This window comes from Tursiops truncatus, chromosome 7, assembly GCF_011762595.2.
Source record: "Tursiops truncatus isolate mTurTru1 chromosome 7, mTurTru1.mat.Y, whole genome shotgun sequence".
NCBI classification, from domain to species: Eukaryota; Metazoa; Chordata; class Mammalia; order Artiodactyla; family Delphinidae; genus Tursiops; species Tursiops truncatus.
This window is the reverse complement of record NC_047040.1, coordinates 86,622,495-86,646,974: the sequence shown is the minus strand read 5'-3', so window position 1 is coordinate 86,646,974 and position 24,480 is coordinate 86,622,495. Positions and strand designations below refer to the sequence as shown.

General features: G+C 35.8%; 1 protein-coding gene across 3 annotated transcripts in view; it reads left to right on the top strand.

The window, feature by feature from the left end:
• Window positions 1-24,480, top strand: part of ARHGAP15 (Rho GTPase activating protein 15) — a 621,340-nt gene that overhangs the window by 30,081 nt on the left and 566,779 nt on the right. The window lies entirely within an intron of this gene.

Here is a 24,480-nt window from a genome sequence, read left to right as displayed (position 1 = left end):
ACCCTGCAGTAACATGTGAGCTATTAATTGAGTGTTCTGTTAATATCATAGGGGCCTATGAAATATTCAGCTCCCTAACTGAGTTATTAAATGAGATCAACTTGCTGAGTAGCATGTTACCGATTATATTTATTCGCTGTTTTTCACTCGAATTTCAAGTGCAAAATTAACCCACAACGATCTCAGGAGCCTGAGAAATGTATGGTTTTAATCATCCTTTCTTCAGGTATTATAGACAAATTTAGCATGAGGAAGCCAGTGATTATATTTTGAAAGTGAGAAACATATCCCTAGTTAAGGTACTGAGAGATGCATTTTTTTTTCTTTATTTTCTCATTTAAAAGTATTATCTGCTGGGAGGCACAACACGGCCAGCCTGACTTGGCGTTGAAACCTGCTAAAACGTTCCTCAACCATGAACTTGAGACAATGGTTAGAGTAAATTATTGGAATCTCTATAATGTATTATCAGTAAGAACTGTACCTTTGGAAAAGTTTAAAAGTTAAGTATATTTAATGATGCCTAACATATTTTATTGGCTGTGTTTAACAAAAGGCACTATGCCGCAGTTGTTTTTGACAAGCATGAAAACATCACAGCATGAGACTGCAAAAGGAATTATGGAGAGAAATTACAAGTGATCCATCTCTCAATGAATTATCCACCTCAATAGCCCGCAGAACTCAGCTACCAATTAACACCTACTTTATTACATGTTGGGATGTACTTAATAACTTTCATGTGTTTATGCACTATTACCTTGACTGATGCCTCTTGTACAATTAGGCATAATTGGCATATCAATATGCAAAAGTTAAAAGGATTAACCCTCTTAAAACTAATGAGCATTTCTGTATCCAGCTGCTAAATGAGACAAAATTAGCATTTTTCACTTTTGGGCAGGATTTTATCATGCAGTTTCTCATTGTTGATATTACCTTGTTACATAACTTTAGTTTGGGCGGTTATATGCTGGACTGCTGGAGAATCAGAGTTTTCCAAAGTTAAATTAGCTATAATTATCCCAGCTTTTGTTTCCGCATTCTTAGCCTCGGCAATATGTATTCCTCGATAAGGAACAAAAATAAAAGTTACTTTTGGTTATGTGTGCTCGGTGCATAATTATATAAAAGGGGTATTTTAGTGAGGATATGTCATTTCACCGAGAAAACTTGGCTCAGAGATACTGTATTGAAAGCTTGCCATGGCACTAATTTTCTTTCTGTCTCAGTTCTTTTCATCTCTTTTTTTCCATGCACAATTTTCTGACTAGATACTGACAGAATGTAAAGTATTTTGGCATATTTATTCAAACAAGCCTGTTAAAGATATCTGCTCAAGCTAAACTAAGAACTTGATTTTTCAGAAGTTGGAGGTTGGGGTAAGGTCAAAGGGGGAGATTTTGAACTTAGGAGAAGTGGGAGGAAATGCACACTAAAAATGTGTGCACAAGTTCACATGTGGTATGGCTTGCTGTAACAGAGATACATTTAATCTGTACAGAAAAAAATTGAGTACTTAGAGACTATATATGTATTATGCATCCTATTTAATATATATGGCATATATATACTACTTGTCACTTGCATATCAATTCTACAAATCTAATATGGACTTATCAGAGTATATAATAACACAAAAATCTGGTATTACACATTTCCATGATTTCACTTATTCCAAAAACATGATACAAATATTCTAGGGTCAAATCAATTGTATAATTTTGTCATTAATTCATAAAGTCCTCTTAAAATTTTGCTTAATTAAAAATATGTTAATATGACTGTGAACTCAGAACACAATATAAAATTCTCCTATACATGTCATAAGAGCCTGTATTCTTGGTATCTTAAATCGAGGAGTATTTTGAAATGCCAATATAAACATTTATTCTACCCTAAGCTGTGCAAACACAGGTGAATTTACTTGTTGAATTAAAAGTTTTGATTGCCTAAGTGCTGCAGGGAAGCATTCCAGTAAAACAGGTATCAATACTCCATTAGTATTTTATTGGTGGCATACATCATTTTCTTTAAACACCAAACAATCATTTTTATGTGGTTCATAAGATCAATGCCTTTTCAAAATTCAGAGGCCACTTTGCTTTCTAAGAAATGTTGGAGAGGTGGGAAATTTGGACATCTAATGACATGGTTAGTAAGAAAATTGCGTATCTGTGAGAGCCATCTGGAGACCTTCATTTGGTGGGGAGGGAGCGCTCTTTGGTCTCAGTGATTTGTTGTCTCACCCGGAGCATTGGAGTGAGACCTCTTAAAGGTGGACTGCTGATTTACCTGAATGTGCTAAACACAGAAGCAGAAGGCTTAGTGAACGTAAATGGGGGCAAGTAAAGTGTGCCTCTTTAAGGGCTAAAAAGGCTAATGTGCAATCTAGCAAATAGCTAATGCAAAAGGTTTAATGTGGCTTTGATGTTATTTATAAGAGGGATGCCCAGCCTACTAGACAGTTTGAAAATAGGTATTAATGAAGAGTTTAAATAGCCCAAGTCAGGAAACTGCAGACATAGGATTTGCAGGCAGGAGTAGTTCCGGCATTTAATACTGGTGTCTTAAGCAGCAACATGTATGAATATTCACCATTTCCATCTTGTAAACCCTGCAGAAGTGCCTCACTCCATTCCATAGCCATCATGGACAGGGAAATATTTCTTTTAATTAGTGTTCAGATAAAGACTTAGGTCAAGCCATTCCTAAACATTAACATACAAGACTCCTTGTGCTTCTCTTAACATACAGCGTTCCTTCATTTTTCTTTTTAATATATTATAAGGAAAAAGAGGAAACAATTTTCCTTTGTTTCTTACTTCTGTGATTTTAGGATACTTGCCAAAGTTGTGGCTAGCTAAAAAGGCAGACATAAAAATTGCTACTAAAAATATAAGCCTTCTGTTTAGCAGAGATTTTGAGAAATATTATGAGGCTGTAGGACTTGTCCATGTTTACTTCAAATCAAGCTTATAGATAGGTTTGAGGCTTTGTTTGTATAAATTGTCCTGAAGTGGATCCTGATATTTAATTAAAATGACACTAAATCACATTGAATTGATAAGACTTGGCATCTCAAACAAAGGTAATTGCCCGTATTGGTTTTATACAAAAATAGCGCTGCTTGGAAAATGTGCAGCCAACACAGACTGTCAACTCCATTTATAGATCAATATGTGAAAACCATTGATCAGGCAGGCATGTATAACAGTAACACTTTGCATTTATTTGTTGTTTTTATACCACATTAAGGCTTACAGGATTATAGGCTTCCTAAATATTTTGACTTCCTCATAAATATATGATCTGTTGAATGTTAATTAAATGAGAGTCTGCAGCCATCTCTAAAATTGTTTTTAGTTTGATGATTTCCTTTTATTGCTGTGGATCGTATGATCTGAAAATGGATTAGTTTCCTTCTGCAAAAAGATTATTAAAGCCTTAATGTGTCCTATTTAGTGTAAGATGTGGCTGCCTTTTTGTTTTGAAAAATATAGATACAGACAATTATTTTTCTCTTAGCGAGTGGCTGATCTCTTTTTATTAACTGGGCATTCTCAGAGCTCAGGGTGGAATTATTTCCTGACATAGTTTGCACACTCTGTAGATAACGGGTCTTCTTGATTTTTCCTGATAGAATTTGTTTTCTTTCTTTTCTTTTTATCTAGTTCTGTAGTACAGGCATCTGATCAAACATTATGTAGAAAATAAACTCATCACCTCAATTAAATTCTAGACACACACATATAATTTGAATTCTATTTTTCTGATTCAAGAACAAGCCTTATGAACTGTTCTTATACACTGCATTCTACAGTTAAATCTTTCTTATCTCATCAGTGTAAGGACAGTGTTTTGTTCCTAATCTTTATTGGACTATTGTGGATGACATTTGTAAGCCATTTTGGTTTATAAGGAAAAGCTGGAGGACAGTGGAGTCAGACTCTCCATAGATCCAAACCTCAGATATGACTACTAAATAATGTGTCTTCCACTGCAATTTTCTCTGCCACTGAGAGGTCAATTTTGTTGAGAAATCTTTTTATATCCTCTATATACATTAGGAGTACTGCTTTCAAGACAATACTTGGTTTTATATATGATATTAAAACAATAATAAAAGAAACAAGATTTCAGAAATAGAAAAAAAAAGAAAAAAGAAATCATGAAATTCAAGGGTTAGCTAAGGTAACCAGTCTGCTGTAAAGCAGAAGAAAATGTTTATTTAGCTAGATTTTTGACTTTTAAATAAAATGCCCTGGGGTGGGAGGGAGGAAAGAAGAATAAAAGAACACTAGAGATTTCTTTCCTTGTCCTTGCAGTCCCATGTCATCTCATGCTGTGAAAATCTTTAACTCTGTTTACCAAGCACAAATTGGACTTGCCAAATGTTCAGGAAGTTTTCATTGACAGTGTAGAGTCTGTACTTCAAAGAATGAGCTGGGGCTCTTGAGTTCACGTTTGTGGTTGCATCGTTTCCATTTTAACTTGAGCATAGCTAAATTTGTTTATAATCTCCTACTGATTGAACATGGCGCTGAATGTACATGAGATACATTTTTTTTTTTTACTTTAGTCCTCTGATTACTAATTTGAATCCAAAACTCTAACCTTGTTAGCATCTGGACTTATTTCCATAATAACAACCCCTTCAGAACCTACAAAGTAATGAATAATTGACAACAAATGAAATGTTTTGATAGTTGTCGGCACAAAGCATGTTTAATGTTTTGTGTTGCTTCCTAGCTAATTATGTAGATGACACATTTGTCAGACCTTGACTGCCATTAGAAACGTGTTTCCAGAGGGGAGAAAAACAGGCTATTCATAGAGTAATTAACTAGAATGCTCAATGACCTGTGAGAGATTCAAATCGCTGCCAGTTCAGACATTGTTTTGTTACAGAAGCAGAGGGGTAATTAAAATTCCAAATTACAGTCCTATGATGGAGCATTTGTTTGTTGACAGTATACTCTTACTCTAGTTTGTTAATTCTTTTTAAAATTGCTTCTAATCCATTTTATAGCTTTAGGAGTTCCGTCTTTGAATTTACTGACAACTAATATTATGGTAAATTGTACTTCAAAGGAGTACTGCCTTCCTCACAGTTTCAAGGGAGCACAAGGTGGGTGGGATAAAAATAGCTCCTTCCCTAAACTGACATATCAGGTGCTGTCAGTGGGAATGCCACTAAAGTGTAACGTCTTGTTAAATACTGTGTTTCCTTTTCTGTATTAGGGGAAAATGTCCTGGCAGAAAATACAGAGATTAAAAAGGAAAGCAACCATGAACATCTAAAAAGGAGGAAAAAAACTCATCTCCCAACAAGAAATGATTGATTAAGGTGTTCTGTTAAACAAGGAGGAAGGGAGAGGAGTTAGGGCTGAGGATGATTTGAGGAATGTGTTGAGTTCAATGCAGAAGATGCAGCAGTCTGTAGGAAGGCTCTCATGGATCAGTCAAAAAAGGGCGTTTTTGCAGCAGTACCTTCCATATCAGGTCAATAACTGTAGGATAACGGGTATCATGCATGAATTTTTTCAAGGCATTATTGGCATAGTTTACAAATCTGGAAGGCCAACATAGTCTAAAAAATTCAGCTCAAGAGAAATATGTATTCAGGTTGCTGAAAGTGAGAACATAGTTTTATTAAAAAGATCTGACAGAAGTCACACGGTATTTGATGCAGGCGAGCTGACAGAGGCATCCAGTGAGCGTTGATTATCCCGAAGTCACTGTCAGCTAGGATTGATTTTCACTTTCTCCGTTTATGTAACAGTTCCTGTAATACAGCTGACCCCGAATCATGTTACCTTGTCATTTCTCTGCATGGATCAAGAAGAGATGAGCTGAAAATAGCTAGACACTGACCTTGAACTTGCCAGAAAAGTGAGAAGTGACAGTGGGGTTTTTCTGTAGTAGTGTACAAAGATTAAGGCGAACTGTTCCTCTGTTGAGTTCACTGTAGCAGCACAAGGGGGCAGAGCAGTACTAGAGATTACAGGTAAAATAGATTCTGCACCAGCATGTAAAGGCTCTGAAATACCGAGTTGAGCCAGAGGTCTCATTTTTACGTCTTAGTGTAGACATAAAGGAGAATTACTGATGAATCAAAATCTTGGGTCCCCTGATGTTCATAATCAGTAATCTAAAAGTGTACATTCTAATTAAAAAGAGGTTACCTAATACTCTGTGTGGCAGCAGCTATGCTTTTCCACTAAGTTATTTGCAGCATCTCTTATTTAATTCATATAATACTCTTCACCCTTAAAATAAGTTAGTCACTTAGAACCATAGTCACTATTATTGTGAGGGTTTTATGGCAAATTCCTAAGGTAATATGTGTCATTTAAGGTACAATTGTATCAGAAGCTGGGAACAGTCTTTTTATACTATTAAGTATCAAAACCCCCAAATTAAAATTGGGCAGTGTTATATGTTGATGTACATGCACAGAAAGGTAAAATGCAAGCTGGTAAATAATATTTGCCATTTGATTTACGTTTTTCTATACCTTGTACATTTTCCCACCTTAATACTTGCCTCAGTTTTCAAACATTTCCTTTAATAGATCATCACTATAACCTTGATTAATCTAAAACACAGTATGTTGAACATTGTCCTTTGATTGCTAGCACTTAGTTAAGCTAAGTCATTGTTTTACTGCTGCAGAATGTTTCTTATAAATGACACTCCAGGAACTTGCCAAGTGAAGCAGAGAACTGAAGCAGGTTGAGAAACAAGAAGAAACACTGACTTGATTATCCCCTAGGCTGTAAGTGCCTTATGAAATGGCAAAATAGCATCTTTGCATGCGTGATGGCACAATAACATTGCAAACCTCTACAGAAACAAGATCCTTTCTTGCATCTAGTGGATTCTTTCTGTGTGTGTGTGTGTGTGTAAATAAACACACGTATCTATTATACATATATAAAAATACAGTATATATATATATACACACAAATGCATATATACATCTTTCACTTCAGAGTGAGAGAGATATGTATATAATATTTATATATTTGAGATTATTTTTATATTCTATAAAAAATAGCCACCTACATATAGTTACGAGCTGAAATATCAAGATTGCTTCAATACTCTTCTTCCCATAGATTTAATTCAGGACAGACAATGTTAAGATCTGAGAAATAAGTCGAATTCCAGTATGTTTCAAGGATGGAATAAGTAGGAGATCATTTGGTTCCCAGAAATGAGGTTGAAAATATTCAGAATAACTATGTCATGACAGAAATCTATGGTACCTAGTTTTTGGCCTCACATGGAAGAGGATAGCTTGTGCTGTTGGAGCATAAGTCCCCCAGTGTAGGTTGTGATGTGTGTGTGTGTGTGTGTGTGTGTGTGTGTGTGTGTGTGTGTGTGTAGGAGGGATGGGGATAGGGTGAATTTATAGTTACAAAATTGGTGTGTCTAAAGCTGGTGTCTTTGAAGGCAATCCTGAGGGACAGTTGCTTTCCTTTAGAGTCACACATCTACTTTGCATTCCTGCTCCTCAGGCTGTGCAGAAGACCTCTTGTGTGCCCTCTCCCAGGTGGTAGGAAACCCATCCCTAAATGGTTGATTAGCTTCTGCTTCTGAGGTCAAGGCAGACATAAAGGTGTTGGCTGCTAAAACACATCCCCAGAGTTGTCATTCCCCCTCCTTTCGGTGTGTAAGGCTTTTAATAAGGGACTTTAGTCCCTCATATGTTCAGATTCAGTTTATTGTTACCATCTGTTTAATTACCCTCTCAGGTTCGTGTTGGGAAGCATGAAACTATTTTATTCAGCCTTTGAATCTCTGTGTTCCTAAAGAGATGTGGGTAAAGTACATGTCAGTTTTCAAAGAGCATATTAAAAACTGATAAGCAGAACCATCTCTAAACAATACCATGTAACAAAAAGGCATTTTTTTATACGTTAATGCATGTTGCAAGTAATTAGCAAATGTACAGCGATGTGGCACTTTCTCCCAGAAATGATGCCATCTTCTTTATGCGCAATCTCACATGCTTCTCCGTTTAGGTGATGGATTTTTGATTCCCATTCACTTCCAATGCACTGGCAGTATGTTTATTGAGGAAGAGATACGGGATTTGAGTTGTAACAGAATGTATGGTTGTCATATGTCAAGCAAGTTTAAGGATATGCTAAAATGAGAGATAAATCATATGCTCCAAAAATGAGGATAGACTCTTTGGGGAAGGTGAGAAACCCAGAGGAAGTTCAGTTACTTTATTCTTTCTCCTCTTCCTCCTCTACCTCATTTTTATTATTTCATTCCATTCTTTTTTTTTTTTTTTTTTTTTTCTGGAGAGGCACCAGCATGTTGTTTCTGGTGGCCACTGTAGTCACCATGATATGATGCGTTTTTCCACATGTAAATTCCTTTGATAAAATTAAACTGGCTGACACAGACCTCTCACTCATTTATATCCAAATTATTTTATATACCAGCATTTGGGTGACATAAAACATAACATAAAGTGAAACAAAGCCAAATTCTGGTGTTTAAGTATCAAAATGTTGTAGAGGTCTGGCTTTGAAAACCAGAAGGAAATAAATCAGGTGATTATACTTACTAAATAAAAAAGAAAATGCCAAATGTTTACTAATGTTTCATATTTACTTATCCCTGAGGAGGTGATTTCAATAAGTGGTTTTTTTCCTGAGATTCCAAGATATCCGATTAATAATGTGTTTGAAAATGTCCAGAAGTGGTAGTCTTGTTTTTATGTGAGTGCCCTTCCACAATACCATAAACACAAACGACCATGGTACTGTTGTTTTTTTTTTTTAATCCCTTCATGAAGAAACCAGTGCTGTTCTTGCCTCATAATCTTATATTATTTCTATGGAGGAGGAGGAATAGTGATGACACTAACTTTCCTCCACTACTTTTGGACACCTGACCTGCTTTCTTTCCCACAGGGTAAAAGGAAGCTGCAGTCTTCGTATTCCCAATGAGAAGGGACATGTGTCTCCTTGCATTGAATTGTCTTAGATCATATCATGTAGCACAAAGTGACCCAACATAGGAAGACAGGAAAACAAAGTGACAGTTTTGTTTGCTCAAATATAAACACCAACATCAAAACATGGGGGCAAATCCTAGAGTCCCACTGCCAGATCACAGGAATTAAATAGCAAGAGCTGATATTCTGTACTTAGATAAAATGAGTAGTCTATAATCAAGGAGTAGTCTATAATCAGCAGGGAAAGGATAATGAATAAATAAGCTTAGCTCAGGTTAGACAAAATGAGTGTAACTACTACTCTTAATATCCATGAGAAAGTTAATCTGGCTGATACTTGATAATATATCACCCACTGTGGTCTTACCTATTGATCATAGCCTGACAGTGGGTAACATTTCATGGCAACTTCCTTTTTTACCATGAATTATTGACAGTATTAATGCCAATAACACATGATCAAATAGACAGGAAAGAAGTTTACATTCCTGGATGTGCTATCTTTAACCTCCATGCTTTTAATATCATCGTTTAAAAAAAAGAAAAAAGAAAGAGAGAAAGAAAGACATTTTCTTTCTTGTCTTGAAATTACCAATGAATAAGATTTTGCTGTCACACAGATTATTAATTTGATATCTTTATAATTCTCATCTATAACACATTTTGGATAATAAAGCCCTAAATATAAGGGAACATTATAATTGTTATTTTTATCCTGGCATCCTCAGTCTTATGTAACAAAAATCCTAGAGAATGTTACTCTAATAGTGTGTCCTGAGGTTCCTGCATTAACAATTTCCAGCTCACGGAGTTGTCATCCTCCCAACCCATTAAGAGTCCCCAGACTGAAAAGTGGGTGAGCAGGTCAACTACTTTCATCCATTCATTCATTAGTCCATTCTTTTATTCATTTGGAAGACATTTACTAGCACCTACTGTATGTCAGAGACTGCGTTGAAACCTGGGTACGCAAAACAGAAAGGTTCTCTGTCCTCTTGGAGTTTACATTCTGGTGAGGTAGAATCATTATCATGGGATCGCCCAGGCTCAGCCTGTTTGCTTCCTAGATGTCATCATGGTCACCACCAGCTCCTTCTTATTCTCAGTACTGGTACTAGCATCATATACCTTACATTTTGTCAAAAACATTATACACAGTGTTTAAAATTGACCTGTGAAATAAGAGACCTTCACTGTCTCTTCCTGTAGACACATTTCTGTGGGTTGTAAATCTCAAACAAGACTTTTTTTAAAATTTGAAATTGTGGAACTCCCACCTGATTTTAGCCTACTTTAAACTCTCTGTAGCACACTTTAGCAGACCTATTTCCTATGTCTTTTTTCCTTTGGCAAACACAAGTTATTAGAGTACTTTTTTTTGGTAATAAATCAAGGTGCAAGTATTCTCAACTGGTTAAATTTATAATGCCATTTTTATTCATTACCCATTCTTATTCCCTCTTCCTTAGTCTTCAAAAACTTATCATAAATGTTTAACTGGAGTAGTTGAAATAATAATTTTTATGAATACAAATTAAAATGTTAGTATGTATACTTGACATCTAGGGCTGTTTATGCTTTCAACAGGAAAATTGAATAAAGACCCAATTTAGACTTTCACAGAGCATTCAGAATTTTCACCAAGTTCTTGACTTTTAAACATTTTTTTATTATGATCTTTGCTGATTATCTGGCTGAACGTTGTCCTCCAAGTACCCATGATTTGTGAAATTTTGGGGGGTTGATCATGGAAGGAATGATTTAATTTACACACCCACCTAAGTAGTCCCTATCATTAGTGTTATCCTCATCTATTTAAGAGGAGCATGCTATCATAGTCCTTAAGACACATTGCCGACTATGACACTAATACGCTCCTCCTACACAGAAGCAAAGATCAGAGAGCATAGGCTCAGTTGGCAGTATGAGCTATTTCCAGGTTTATTCTATTCAGGAAAAAAAAGAAAGGAAAAAAATGTTTTGAAGGATAATTTCTTCAAATTGCATAGACAAACTAGGGTCAAAATACAGTAATATCCAGGTTTTGAAATAAGCCAATCAGTTGACCAGTTTAAAGACTTAGCTCTACCTAAAGCAAGGCGATTCTTAGGTATTTCCGAATAGAGGCATATCTCCCTTTATTGCACTTCATTTTATTTCACTTCACAGATATTGCGCTTTTTTTTTTTTTTTTTTTTTTTTACAAATTGAAAGTTTGTGACAACATTGAGTTCAGCAAATTGGTGCAGTTTTACCAAGAGCATTCGCTCATTTCGTGTCTCTCTGTCACCTTTTGGTAATTCTCATGATATTTCAGAATTTTTCATTATAATTATATTTGTTATGGTGATCTGTGATCAGTGATCTTTGATGTTACTATTGTAATTATTTTGGCATTTTTTAAAAATAAAGTATTTTTTAATTAAGGTATGTACTTCTTTAGACATAATGCTATTGCACACATAATAGACTACAGTATAGTGTAAACATAACTTTTATATGCACTGGAAACCAAAACATTTGTGTGACTAGCTTTATTGTGATATTAGCTTTTTTGCAGTGGTCTGGAACCGTACCTGCAATGTCTCCAAAGTATGCCTGCACTTGATCATGCACAAAATAGTTTCTATCGAGACTTCATAGTTTCTTATTTCTCTAATGTGTGCATAATTGGACAGCAGTCTTGCTATGAGAATGGACAAGGAAACCCAGACTAGATCCTGGATGCATTAAAGAGAACTGTTTTACACCTTTTGACTGTCAGTCTGAGCTTCCCTCCACTCATGTTGACCTTTACAATTCTGAGATCCCCACCTGCTGCCTGACTGCTTAGCTGAAACCAATCTTGAAAGATCTGTGCTTTCCAAGATCACAAACGTGTACCTAGAACTCTGATAGCTTCCTTTTACCTATGCTTCAAGGATTTGTTTAGGGACAATATTGATTTCATATATACTAGTGACAAGAGGCTAATAGTCTAAAGCAGAGGTCACAGACAAGTGGATGACCCAATTTTGCGCATAGGTATTTTTTATTTAGGATGGTGTTTTTAAAATTTTGACTTTGAAAGCCTTTAGTTGGAGTAGCGGTGTCTTCATCAACTTATGCTACCTGCTTGGCCCTGAAGATATTTCAGCTTGTAATCTTAGAGTTATTTCAGTGACTGACTATTTAGAATTGAGAACATAATGTGGCAAGTCAGAAGATGACAACTGTTAGTTATCAATTTGAGAATTTAGAAGATGACAATTGTTAGTCATACATTTGGAAATGTAGTCTCTACCACATTTCACTGAGAGTGTGAAAACATTCTGTTATATAGCTAAATATGAATTTTCTTATTCAGATTTTTTCACTTGGGATTAATTTCAATTTTAGACTCTTACATTATTATAAATTAACAAACAACTTGCTACCTTTTAGACAACACTAAAAGATAACTGTGATTATCTATGCAGATAGTGTTTTCTTGTCACTAAGTTATAAATATTCTGTTTATTCTGATTTATCTATGATTTAACTTTTGTGGGTTTTGTTAAATATTTCTGAAAGCTTGATGATAAGCTGCCTTGTATTTAAGTGAAGCAGTGCACTTCTAAATATTATAAAAAAGAATCGCACCAGGCCCTTAGAAATGAGAAATGATGCTATCTGACAGTTCACAATATTATACAAAATTTAAATCAATTCAGATTTGACTAGTCATCTTATCTTTTACTTTATCTTATCTTTTACATCGTATCATTTACTTTACATTTTTACTAATTAAAGTTAATTTGAAGACTATTAAACTTCGTTAGAATTTTTATATCTTTTTCAATTGATATGTGACATCCCATAAAAAATGAAACACACAAAAAAATGAACTCCACAAACAGTCTCAACACAGCTCCTTATAGCCAGAATTTCTTTTTCTGGAGCATTGGCTTTACCAAGTCAGAAGCTGTGTGCCTTTGTGGAGAGAAGATAGGGTCATGTAAGGAAGAGAAAAGCTCCTTTAAAACAAAGATCAAAGGGCTCTCAGAGATCTCTAGAGTTGCATCTTGCATGCTGAATCCAACCTAAAGATGTGTTTTGCCTGGTCCAGTTTCCTTCTTGTTTTTTAATTGAGCTGACATTTTAACATTGTGACCTTTCACAAGAATTTGTATATGTGACACATCTCAAAATATCAGAAATTCTGGCATCAAAGGGCTGGCTCCCCAAAGAGCAGGCAATAACCAGCTAAAGGTAAATAGATGTTGCCCTGTCTAGATGGGGCAAGTGACCTCTAGTTCACAGCATTCAAACCAGTTCCCCTTCACTGGATCCTGTTACTTACCTGACATTTGAGTTGGCAATGTCAGCTTTAGCATATCTATTCCAACCTTCTTTAAATGCCCACTAAGGTTCAAAAAGAAGCTGTGTTATCATTCAAGTAACTGCAAAACTCATGTTTCCATTGAATGTAACTTTTCTAAGTTGCCTCTTCTAGGTGGGAATAAGGTTTGGAAATAGGAAGAAAGAGTTCATTTATGTACTGTGGTGGTTATTTACATAAATGAAACTTTGGAAAACTTGATCCTCTGCTGATTCCCAGAGACACTAATTAGTGCCCCTGTGGCACACAAATCTCCAATGACAAATCAAAGATTCAGTCATGGGGAGATGTGGCAAGTCTCTGTCCCTGAAGTGGTCCCTCCAGGTTCAGTCAGAACTGTCAGGGCAAGTGTCATACAGAGGTTGTAATGTTCTCGTTTGTTTAGTTGTGAGTTTGGTACATGTTCAGTATTTTGACCAGTAACATTTGACTCTAGCCAGAATTAGAATTATTTTAGGCAGTGTAAATCAAGTGTAAATCATCCCCTCAAGCACATCTGCATGATGGTTACCTTCAAAGTGCTTTGCCACTTCATGGAAGCAAATAGGAGTGTGGTGATTATAAACATGAGCTAGTGCTGAGCAGACCTGGGAGAAAACCCTGGCTCTGTCACTTACTTACTATGTTACTTTGGGCAAATTTCTTTTATTTATATATATATATTTATTTATTTATTTATTTTATTTATTTATCTTCTCTTCATTTTTTTGGCTGCGTCGGGTCTAAGTTGAGGCACACGGGATCCTCATTGAGGCATGTGGGATCTTTCATTGTGGCACGGGCTTCTCTCTAATTGTGGCGTGCAGGTTTTCTCTCTCTAGTTGTGGCACATGGGCTACAGGTTGCATGGGCTCAGCAGTTGTGGCATGCGGGCTTAGTTGCCCTGTGGCATGTGGGATTTTAGTTCCCCGACCAGGGATCGAACCCGTGTCCCCTGCATTGGAAGGCAGATTCTTTACCACTGGACCACCAGGGAAGTCCCCTGGGCAGATTTCTTGATGGTTTGGGGGCTTCCTATCCACAATTTTAAATGAATATAAAAATATCAGTTACCTATAGACTGATGAGAATTTAAGAAGATAATGTATATTAAAGTGCTAAGTATGATACCTGGGTACATAAGAAGTATTCAAAAATTGTAGAAAATCACTGTTATAATCATGCCACTCATTTGAATAAGGTTCTACAGACCTGGCTCTGTAGCTTTGAACTTCCCTGTGGGCCCCTCTGCCATTTGACCAACACCTTTCAGCAAAGTTGTTCCAGTACTTACCTGTATTCTGAAACATTTTGATTCAACTACCTTGAACTCTTACTCAACCTATTCTTGATTTCTTTAAGCTTTTAATTCTTAGACAAATATTTTCTGATATCTGATACTGTTTTTACAATGCGTTAATGCCTGCCAGCTTCCATCCTCAGCTAAGACCAGAGTTAGCTCTTAAGTTACAGTAATACAAATGTTTGCCATTTGGGGGCGTCCACGATGTACATGGCACTGTGCTAAGTGCTGTAACAAAGAAGACTTGATTAAAGCCTCACACCAAAAAATAAGTGATGGAACTGAGACTTGACTCCAAGGATGACTGATACCAAAGCCCAAGCTCTGGCTATTCTGAGCCACAGTCAGTATTATAGCTCCTAAGCCCTGAAACCCTGCCCTGCTATAGACTCCATGGTGACACTGTGCTGTGTTCAACCTGGCCCGCAGAAACAGTGGGAAGCAGTTATACATTCTCTTTTTATGCCAGTTAAAATTCTATTCAACTTTAAAGAATGAATTAAAGCTCAATCTCCTACACAACAGTTTCTCAACTGGCTTTTCCCTCATCTGAACTCCAATAGCAATTATTCATTTGATGAATTATATAACTTTTTATTATGCACAGCTTTAGTGTATTTCTCTATGTTTTATTTTGAAAATTTATTACCCTTAATTATTATTGTTCAACTTTTTGTATTTTCCTATTATATATCTCCTACTAATGTGAAAACTCCTAAAAGTCAGATATCATGCCAAACCTCAACTGAACCTGACTGAAAGTGAGCATTTAGTATTTTTAAAAAATTTAAAGTACTTATAAGAAGTTTAAAATAGTATATGGCTAGTAACATCTAACGATATCTCTTCTATTTTCTGAATAAAACATCTCTGTAACAAAAATGTATAATTTTTATCTGTACAACAGGAGTAAGAAAAAATTAGAATCTAGGTATATCTCATACTATAAAAATAAAGAAGCTGAATTGAGAGCAGGAAAACCCCAACAGTCCATCTATGTTTCTAATCATGAACAGTGAATTCATCATTCCATCCACTGAGTCTGAAATAGGTAGCTTATCTCTTTGACTGCCTGCCTTGTCATTCAGAAATGATGGCATGTGTGCCAACCACAAACTAGGCAAGAACCCCTGTACTGAGCAGGTGTTGTTTTATGAAACAACCAGAATTCTGTTGCTCTTTATCCTTTCCCCACCTTTTTATGTCCACTCAGAGATTAAAACTCCCAGAAAACACCATTGTAGAGATAGTAGGGGACTGGCAATGGGATAAGGCGTCATTGGAATTATAGTAACCACAAGTATATTGCTAAAGGTAGAGCTAGAATTACCATGAGCACCAGTAAAAGGGTGGGCTGGGATTTATATATACATATATATGTAAAATTATATTTAATTATGTATATATACATAATTAGTATATAATTATACACTACATATAATAATATATTATTAGTATATGGTATATAATTATATATAATTAGTATTTAATTATATACAAATATAATTAAATAATATATATAATTAGTCCAATACACCAGAGAACAAGGCAGGGAAAGCTAAAGATGTGCCCACCTGTATCTAGCAGCACTATACTAGGCAGTCTTGTTGACTAAAACTGTGATGGAGAGTGGTGGTTACCAAACTGCTCTCAAGCTGTATCTAACTCCAAGAAAGGAATTCAGCCACCCATCTGGATAATGAATTCAGTCCAGAAATAGTCACATGACCTTCATAGCCATTACAGATTGCATTTGGTCCCATGGGACAGAAAAATGGACATATTGGCTTAAATAACTAATGGGCTTATTTTTGTGTGTAACAACAATGCAGAGGTAGTAACTACCAGGCAGTTGTAGTGCTTGGCTAAGAAAAATGTCAAAGACTCAGGTTTCTTCCAGTCACCCTCTTTAGAATGCAGTTTATTTCCTATTGCTGATCTTCTCATGGCCAGCAGATGGCTGCTTTACCTTTAGCATTTCAAGTGCATTCCAAGCAGGAAAGAAGACTAGCTAAGGGCAAAAGACCTGTGCAAGCTGAACCTACTGTCTTTTAAATAGCTTCCACAGAAGGTCCATTCAATGATTCTACTTATATCTTGTTCAAAACTGTATTACATTTTCACATTTAGCTTCAAGGAAGACTGTGTTATGTAATTTTTGATCAGGAGACTTCCCTGCTGCAAACAAAATAATATCAGATAGAGATAAGGCTAATAAAAGATCAGAGTTAAAGGACAGAGTGGATTAAGAGTGAGGTGGGGGCTTCCCTGGTGGCGCAGTGGTTGAGAGTCCGCCTGCCGATGCAGGGGACACGGATTCGTGCCCCGGTCCGGGAAGATCCCACATGCCGCGAAGCGGCTGGGCCCGTGAGCCATGGCCGCTTGGCCTGCGCGTCCGGAGCCTGTGCTCCACAACGGGAGAGGCCACAACGGTGAGAGGCCCGCGTACCGCAAAAAAAAAAAAAAAAAAAAAAAAAAGAGTGAGGTGGGAGTGGGAACATTCCTTAGATCATGCAGGGCTTTGTAGTCTACTAAAATGAGTTTAGATTTTATTGTTTGATGCACAGAGGACACTGAAATATTTTAAGCAGATGAGTCTCCCTGCTTGGTGGAGAATAGGTTAAGAGAGGAAGAAAGAAAATGGGAGTGCTATTGAGTTCAAACTATTCTTGACCCAATAAATCATGGTAACTTGTACTAGATTGGTTGAGTGGAGATAGATGGAAGAAAACAATTAACATTTTAAGCATAGAATTGAAAAGACTTGCAGACAATTGAATGTAGGTGGAAAGGAAGTGGGGAGGTTTCCAGGTATTTAGATAGAGAAAGTGGATTGATAATAGTGCCAATCACTGAGATGGGAAGAACCGAGAATGGACAGATTTGACAATGTGAGTTGTCAAGTGGTCAGATTTGGTTACGGATAGTTTGAGATTTCCAATGACACATCAAAGTCAAAGTGTCGAGGTGACAATGAATTATGTGGGTTTGGAGCTCAGAGAGTAGGCATGACCAGGAGATATAATTTTGATGCCAAGAACCAGCAGATGATATTTAATGCCACATATATAACCAAGAGTCCATCGGAATAAAGCGTAGGCACAAAAGAGGGTTTAAACCTGCAGCGTAAGCCTGCAAAGAAGGTGAAGGAGTGACTGGAAAAGTGGGCGTGAACCAAGAGATGTCCATGAGTTTCAAGAAATAAATAGTGCCTGAGAATATTCAAATAAAAAAAATATATATTTCACTTAAGTACCTGTAGATTCAGTTTCTTTGAGTGAAAAATTACTTCATAGGAATTGGAAATGAGGCAAAACTAGTGACTCTAATTGTTGGTATTATGATCTAAAGATACAATTAAAAACAGAGATGTTGTTTGTTTCATGTATAAGTATTTTAGACATCGTTTGTAGTCATATATGAATATGCATGCATATATAAGTACTATTTATCTATATACATTTGAATGTATGCTCTGACAAAATCTAAGCAATGTTAGGTATCTTTATATGTTTCAAATATTATTTTTCTTTTCCTGGTAGAGGAAAACTCAAAATTTATTTTGCACTTTTAACTTTCCCGTAAAAGAATATTATCTTGGTTCTTCCAGCATCACAAGGAATAGGAAAAAGTCAAAATGTCTGGAAAATAACTGGTTTCAACATGTAAAACAAATGTTCAAAGATAGAATCAAAGGGCAAACATCAAGGTAAAGATAAAGAAATAAACTACACAGAGATAATAAAGATAACCCACAAAACTAAAAAAAAACCCTGCAACTCTAATTTTATCTTGAGTAAATTGAATGGATATTTTTGAGCTTTGTTTTTCATTTACAGTTTGCCCTAGGATAAAATGATAAGCTCTATTAATCAGAAAAGGTTAATGGCATATTATTTCTCTGGTAGATTGATAACAGTTTCTGGACCAAGTTGTTTGTAACTTCTGTCCAAGTAGACTATTGTACCCTAGCAGCAAATCATATGAAAATGTCAACCATGTGTTTGATTTTACCCACTTACAGAAAAAATCCCTCAAGGAACATTATAAGATAATAGAATGTGTAAAATTAATCGTTTTTCAAGTGGTCTTTTCCAATTTTATTCTCCTTGGTTGAATTCCCTTCCCAATTTGGCCCTCAGATACGCATTTTCTTATTGGAAGATGTGTTTGTGGCAAGGGTACTAGAGCCCACTTTGAGTCAACTTACATTTATCAAACAATTCCCTCTCACCCAAAAATTCCCAGAGTAGTCACTACTAGCAATTCTCCTTTATTTGTACTCTCCGTTTGTACCTGGTGGATTCTATATTATATTAATTCGTAAAACCAGCTCTGCCAGACTCCCTGTGGTTACAGTTATTAAGGCTGGAACTGAAATGATATCTCTCATATTGATCTTCAACCAGAAGTTCTTGTCCCGAAGCTTTTGTTTCCCATTAAGACGCTAATGATCACCTCCACCAAATGAGCAGCTTAATAGTCACAAAAAGCTGAATGAAAAGACTTTGATCATCACCTTTGAGAGCTCTATATTTCAATATCTCTCCTGTCCATAACTGGCAAACACTAACAGAGCTTTCAATTAAAAAACAAACAAACAAAATGCTTTAAAGAAACTTTTTTTTTTTAACAAAAATCATCTCCTTTTTTTGTTTGTTTTTGCCAAGTAGTTTTAGCTCTACAGGCTCTGTTTGCTTTCCAGGTCATACAAAGACTGTTTGCCTATGGATTATTTTTAATATTCTAATTTTTAACAATGTTTCATTTTCTTTCTATAAGAACTGAGATGTTATAAATCCAGTTAAAACGATAGAAATTAGGAAGCACTTTAGAGTGTCTATTTGATTTATTTATTAAGAGAATTGGTACAGATTAGTCAGTGTAGTCTCCCCCATATCTGGAGGGACAGAGGAACTACTTGATGGTTCTTTCATATTCACATCTCCTCCTGGAAAAAGTAGAATAATGACTCTATAATGAAGCTCTTATACAAACATAGTGTATCCTGAAAAAATATTAATGATATTTTTGTAATTGATCAAATGGGAAAAAATCTCTTTAGGTATTAATTGGACATATTAATGTTATTCACTCCACTGCTAAAAAATAACAACACTATGGAGAGTTTTCATATCCAAGTTTTAAATCAATCTCATATTGTAGACTTTTAATTTTCCCTAGGAACCTGCAGATGCATAATTTAAAAATGTACACTCTGTAGTGGTGGACTTATGCATACATAGAAAGAAAACTAGAGAGGGTTAAAAAACATCAAGCCTGAAATTTTATGGGTCATTAGCTCTTCAGTGCATCTCATGGGCTCCTAAACCAATGAACCGAGAGCCTTGGGAAGCCTAGCCTGACCCCAGTGGAAGAAATGAGGAAGAACGCAAGTATTAACAGTGCTCAATGCTATTAAAATATTCACAGAAGACTAATTTGAAAGTGTATTAACCACATAGTAAGTTAAGGCCCATCACAGATCAAAAGCTAAGTTTTGGGACAGGAAACAATTGTTGAAAGTAATTGGCTGATACTGGGAGGAAAGACTGGAGGAAAGAAGGCTGGGATGGAAAATGACCTGATAGCCTTTTAAGACCTGTGGATGGCAGAGGTCCCTGTGATAATGATCTGCTTCCCTTGGTATTTCTTCCTTTAGGAGACACATGCCTGAAATGTGGAAGCTCTGATGTCTCCATGGATATGGAGCAGGCTTGTGCATGGACAGAAGGAAAAAAATTATCCCCACCATTTTTATTGTCAACCACAGATCTTGGGGTGAATAATGATTTCTAAAGTCATCTTCAGAAGCCACTATAATTCTTTTATTCCTCAGCCTTCTTTTTTTTTTTAACATCTTTATTGGGGTATAATTGCTTTACAATGGTGTGTTAGTTTCTGCTTTATAACAAAGTGAATCAGTTATACATATACATATGTTCCCATATCTCTTCCCTCTTGCGTCTCCCTCAGCCTTCTTCCTTGAACTTAGAAATTAGTACAATATTTTCAGGGAGGCCTCTCTAACTACTGCAAACCTCCAGTATCTCCAGGGCTATGAAAAATGGTCATCTTGAAAACCCAACCTAATAGCAGATGTAGTTTCAATAAAAGAAGAAAAAGTCAAATTCAAGTCATAGAATCATATCTGTTTGAATAATAATAATATGTATACAATACCTTAATGAAATTATTATTTTATAATACATTAAAAATAAAATACATGTTACTATCTAGAGGGAACTTTTTTTATTGTTGGCAAATTTCAAGGGAATCACTACATTGTCAAGCTTGAGCACAACTGAGTTCCTATATTTTGAAAGGTTCTTCTATATTACCAACCGATCATGCGAGAAAGCGAGATGACCTCACTCCTTAACCAAAATACTTCAGGATGCTTTTGTCACACAATTATAAAGATTCACAAAAATTATTTTATATTGATGGAAAATAAGCGAACAATGATGTAGGAAACTTTACTATTATTCATCTGTACAATAATACATTTTCTCACAGTTTTATTTGCAACTTTCAAAAACAATTATGGAAATTACTCAGTAAGAAAATAAATCTACTGCTTTGTTAATTTATCTGTTTCACATCATTCAAGAGTAGAGTGGAATAGATATTTATATGAAGAAGCCAAGCAATTAATAAATTATTATATATCCAAAACGACCGTGGGCTTTGGGCAGCTGGTTAAAATTATTAGATAATAGCAGAGGAAATCACAATATTAAATAGTGAAAAACAACTAACAAATTGGAGAATCTATGTAAAAATCATCTTGTACTGGTCAATTCTTTTGTTTTCAAATGTAGAAACCCAATTTAAATTAGTTTAACTAGAAAAAAATGTATTGGTTCTCATAGCATGTATTAGTTATCTATCATTGCGTTATTTACCATCCCCAAATGTTTATATAACTTATAAATCTTCAATATGGGCAGGACTCACTAGGGACTGCTCATTGCATTGGCTGGGGCAGCTCAACTCAGGCCTGGAGGACTTACTTCCAAGATGGCTCACTCACATGGCTGGAAAATCAATGCTACTGTCTCCTAGAAGCCGAACTAGAGCTGAGGACTGGGGGGTAAGGGGACTCTATTTCCTTCCACATGGGCCTTCCATGGCCTGTTTCAGCTTCTGCATGGCACATGACTAGTTTCTAAGTGTTAGTGTCTCAAGAGGACCAGATGGAAGTTGTATGACCTTTTATGTACTGATTTTAGAAGTCATTATAGTGTCACTTTTGTGGTAGTAACAGACCCCCTAATTTAAGAGAAACCAATATACAGATTCTTAATGGAAGGAGTGGCAATGTAATGTTGTAAGAAGAACATGTGTCATGGCAGATCTTGTGGACACCTTGGGAAAACAAAATCTGCCACATAATCAAAATTTAGAAAGATTCTATCCTCTACCTCTGCCCCTTGCCCCTCTAAATACTAGCTTCTTTTCCCCCTGTGACAGATAATCTTTTCTCAAGAAAGTGGGTAAGATGAGAGCTAGCAGTCCACATGCATAGGGAGGTCTCTTGCAGAAGAAAAAGTCCTTCCCCATCAGTTTGAGCAAGAAGAATCCCAGGCAAAGACTGGGCTTTGTTTTGGTTATGGAGCCATTCCTAGACCAATGACTGGTTACCTTGGATGGGAACTTAAAAGACAAGAACTGAAAGGCAAGCTTATAATTTGGACAGTACCCACCAGGATGATTTCATTGGATTAGGAAAGGCTGTCCCCACTCTCACCAAAGAGGGAGTGCATTCAAGACAGATAACATAAAGAATATTCACTATAAGATTTGATAACAGGAAGAGACTTTGCATTTTTCTACCTTTTACTTTCAATTGTATATTCATTTGCTCATTCATTCATATATATGTGCATGTAGATCTGACAGGCAGTGTTCTACATCAGTGATTGTCAAAGGGTGATCTAGAGATTCCTGTGGGTTCCTTGCCTTTCAGGGGATCCCAGAGGTCAAATCCATTTTCATAATAATTCTAAAATATTATTTATATTTACAAAAAATATAAATGAATTCCTCTCTCTCACTGCATTTTTCTTTGTTTTGGAAAACAGTTATTTTCATCAATATATGGGATTTATGTTAATAAGCAAAGGATTTATTATTCCTATGTATAAATTGATTACTACATAAATATTTTTAAAAACTACTCAGTTTAAGTTCCTAATGTGATAAATATTGTTAGATATGTCCCACATTGACAAAGTCTTTAAAGAACTTAAAATTTTTTAAGAGTGTAAAGTCCTCTGAAAAATGTTTGAGAACCTCTATCTAAGTCGAGAATCTGGCATCCAAGAAAGCAGACTAAGCCTCTGCTCCAGAGCATGGTAGAGATACTAACCCACTTTGAGTAGGATTCCAAGATTTATCATGCTGCAATGTACCTGTCTATCTAATTGTCAGTCTCCTCCCTAAGACTAAAAGTTCTTAGGGGGTAAGGATTTTGTATTGTTTTCAGAAAAGAAATATGATAAAAAATGATAGCTATTGTTTTTACAAAGAGAACTACGAATCAGCCCTCAGTTTTATGCATTTATGAACCCCATTAAGGGATGAAATCTCTCTTTCATACTGATTTACTCTAAAGGTGGCAAAAAAATGAAATTGAGAAGTTACCAATTAGTTTGAAAGTTCTCATTGAAATTTTCAATTTATCACAAACAGATATTGCCTAAATATTTTCTAAAGTGACTAATAAGTGTTCATGATGACTGGACTGTAGAATTCATTACACTCAGAAAAATAGCATTATGTCAAGCACATTTTAGTAATTTGGAATCGTTATACACCTAAAAACAAAATGTTTTGGCTGTTATTTTACTCTGACATTGTGTTGAGTTTTGTTGTTGTTGGGGGTATATTATATATCCTTCATAAATCTTAAGCTTTATTTTCTGAGATGAGATGCAGAATGTAACATAGAAACACAATTTAGAATTGCTTGAGCCCTTGGAGATCATTGGCTCCAATCTCCTCATTTCACAGATAGGTTAAGTCATTGAGCAGCTAACTAGCTTAAGTTGTGGCCAGCTGGTCTATGGCCAAGAAATTCCCCTGAAATTTCCACCAGATATCATTTGTTGGATTAAAAGTATGGGCAGACAAACTAGGTTCAGATCCTGGTTTAACAACTCACTAACTGGGGGACATTTTACATGTTCCATAACCTCTTTGTGTCTCAGTTTCCTCACTAAAAATTGCAATGATAACAGTAATTTCTCCCAAAGGATTGTTTTGAGAATGAAATGATGACCTAATACACATAAAGCACAAAACAACTGTCACATGTGAAACTCCAATAACCGTTACCTTCTCTTACTTGCAAGCCATTGCTCTCTGTTATTGTCATGGTTGATGATCACAAAAAATTTACGTGAGAGTTCTTTGGATTGCTAGAAGATTTAATAATGGTAACAATAACATGATTTAAATCTTGGAAGGACTCTTGGGCTGATGTGCAGAACTTCTAACTTCTGGTATCAGTCCTGTACAGACTCTGGGTATCATTTTTCACAAGTTTAAAACTGGATATTTGGACTAGATGATGTTATATTAGGTTCCAAATTTTGTATGGTTATATTAAAATGGGTTTGGACACTGGGCAAAGTAGATTTGACAGCCTTAAATTAGCTGGAAATTCACTGAGTCTGAGCAGACCAAGTTGAGCAGAAGCAACCCCCAAAACAGCATCAGTGCTTTAAACACATAGTCTCACTTAATCTCTATACCTACAAGGTAGGTGTTAGTAATATGGTAACTAACACACTTACAGAGCAAAGATATGGCCCTAAATAAGGATGCAAATCCCAGGGTGTAAATGGC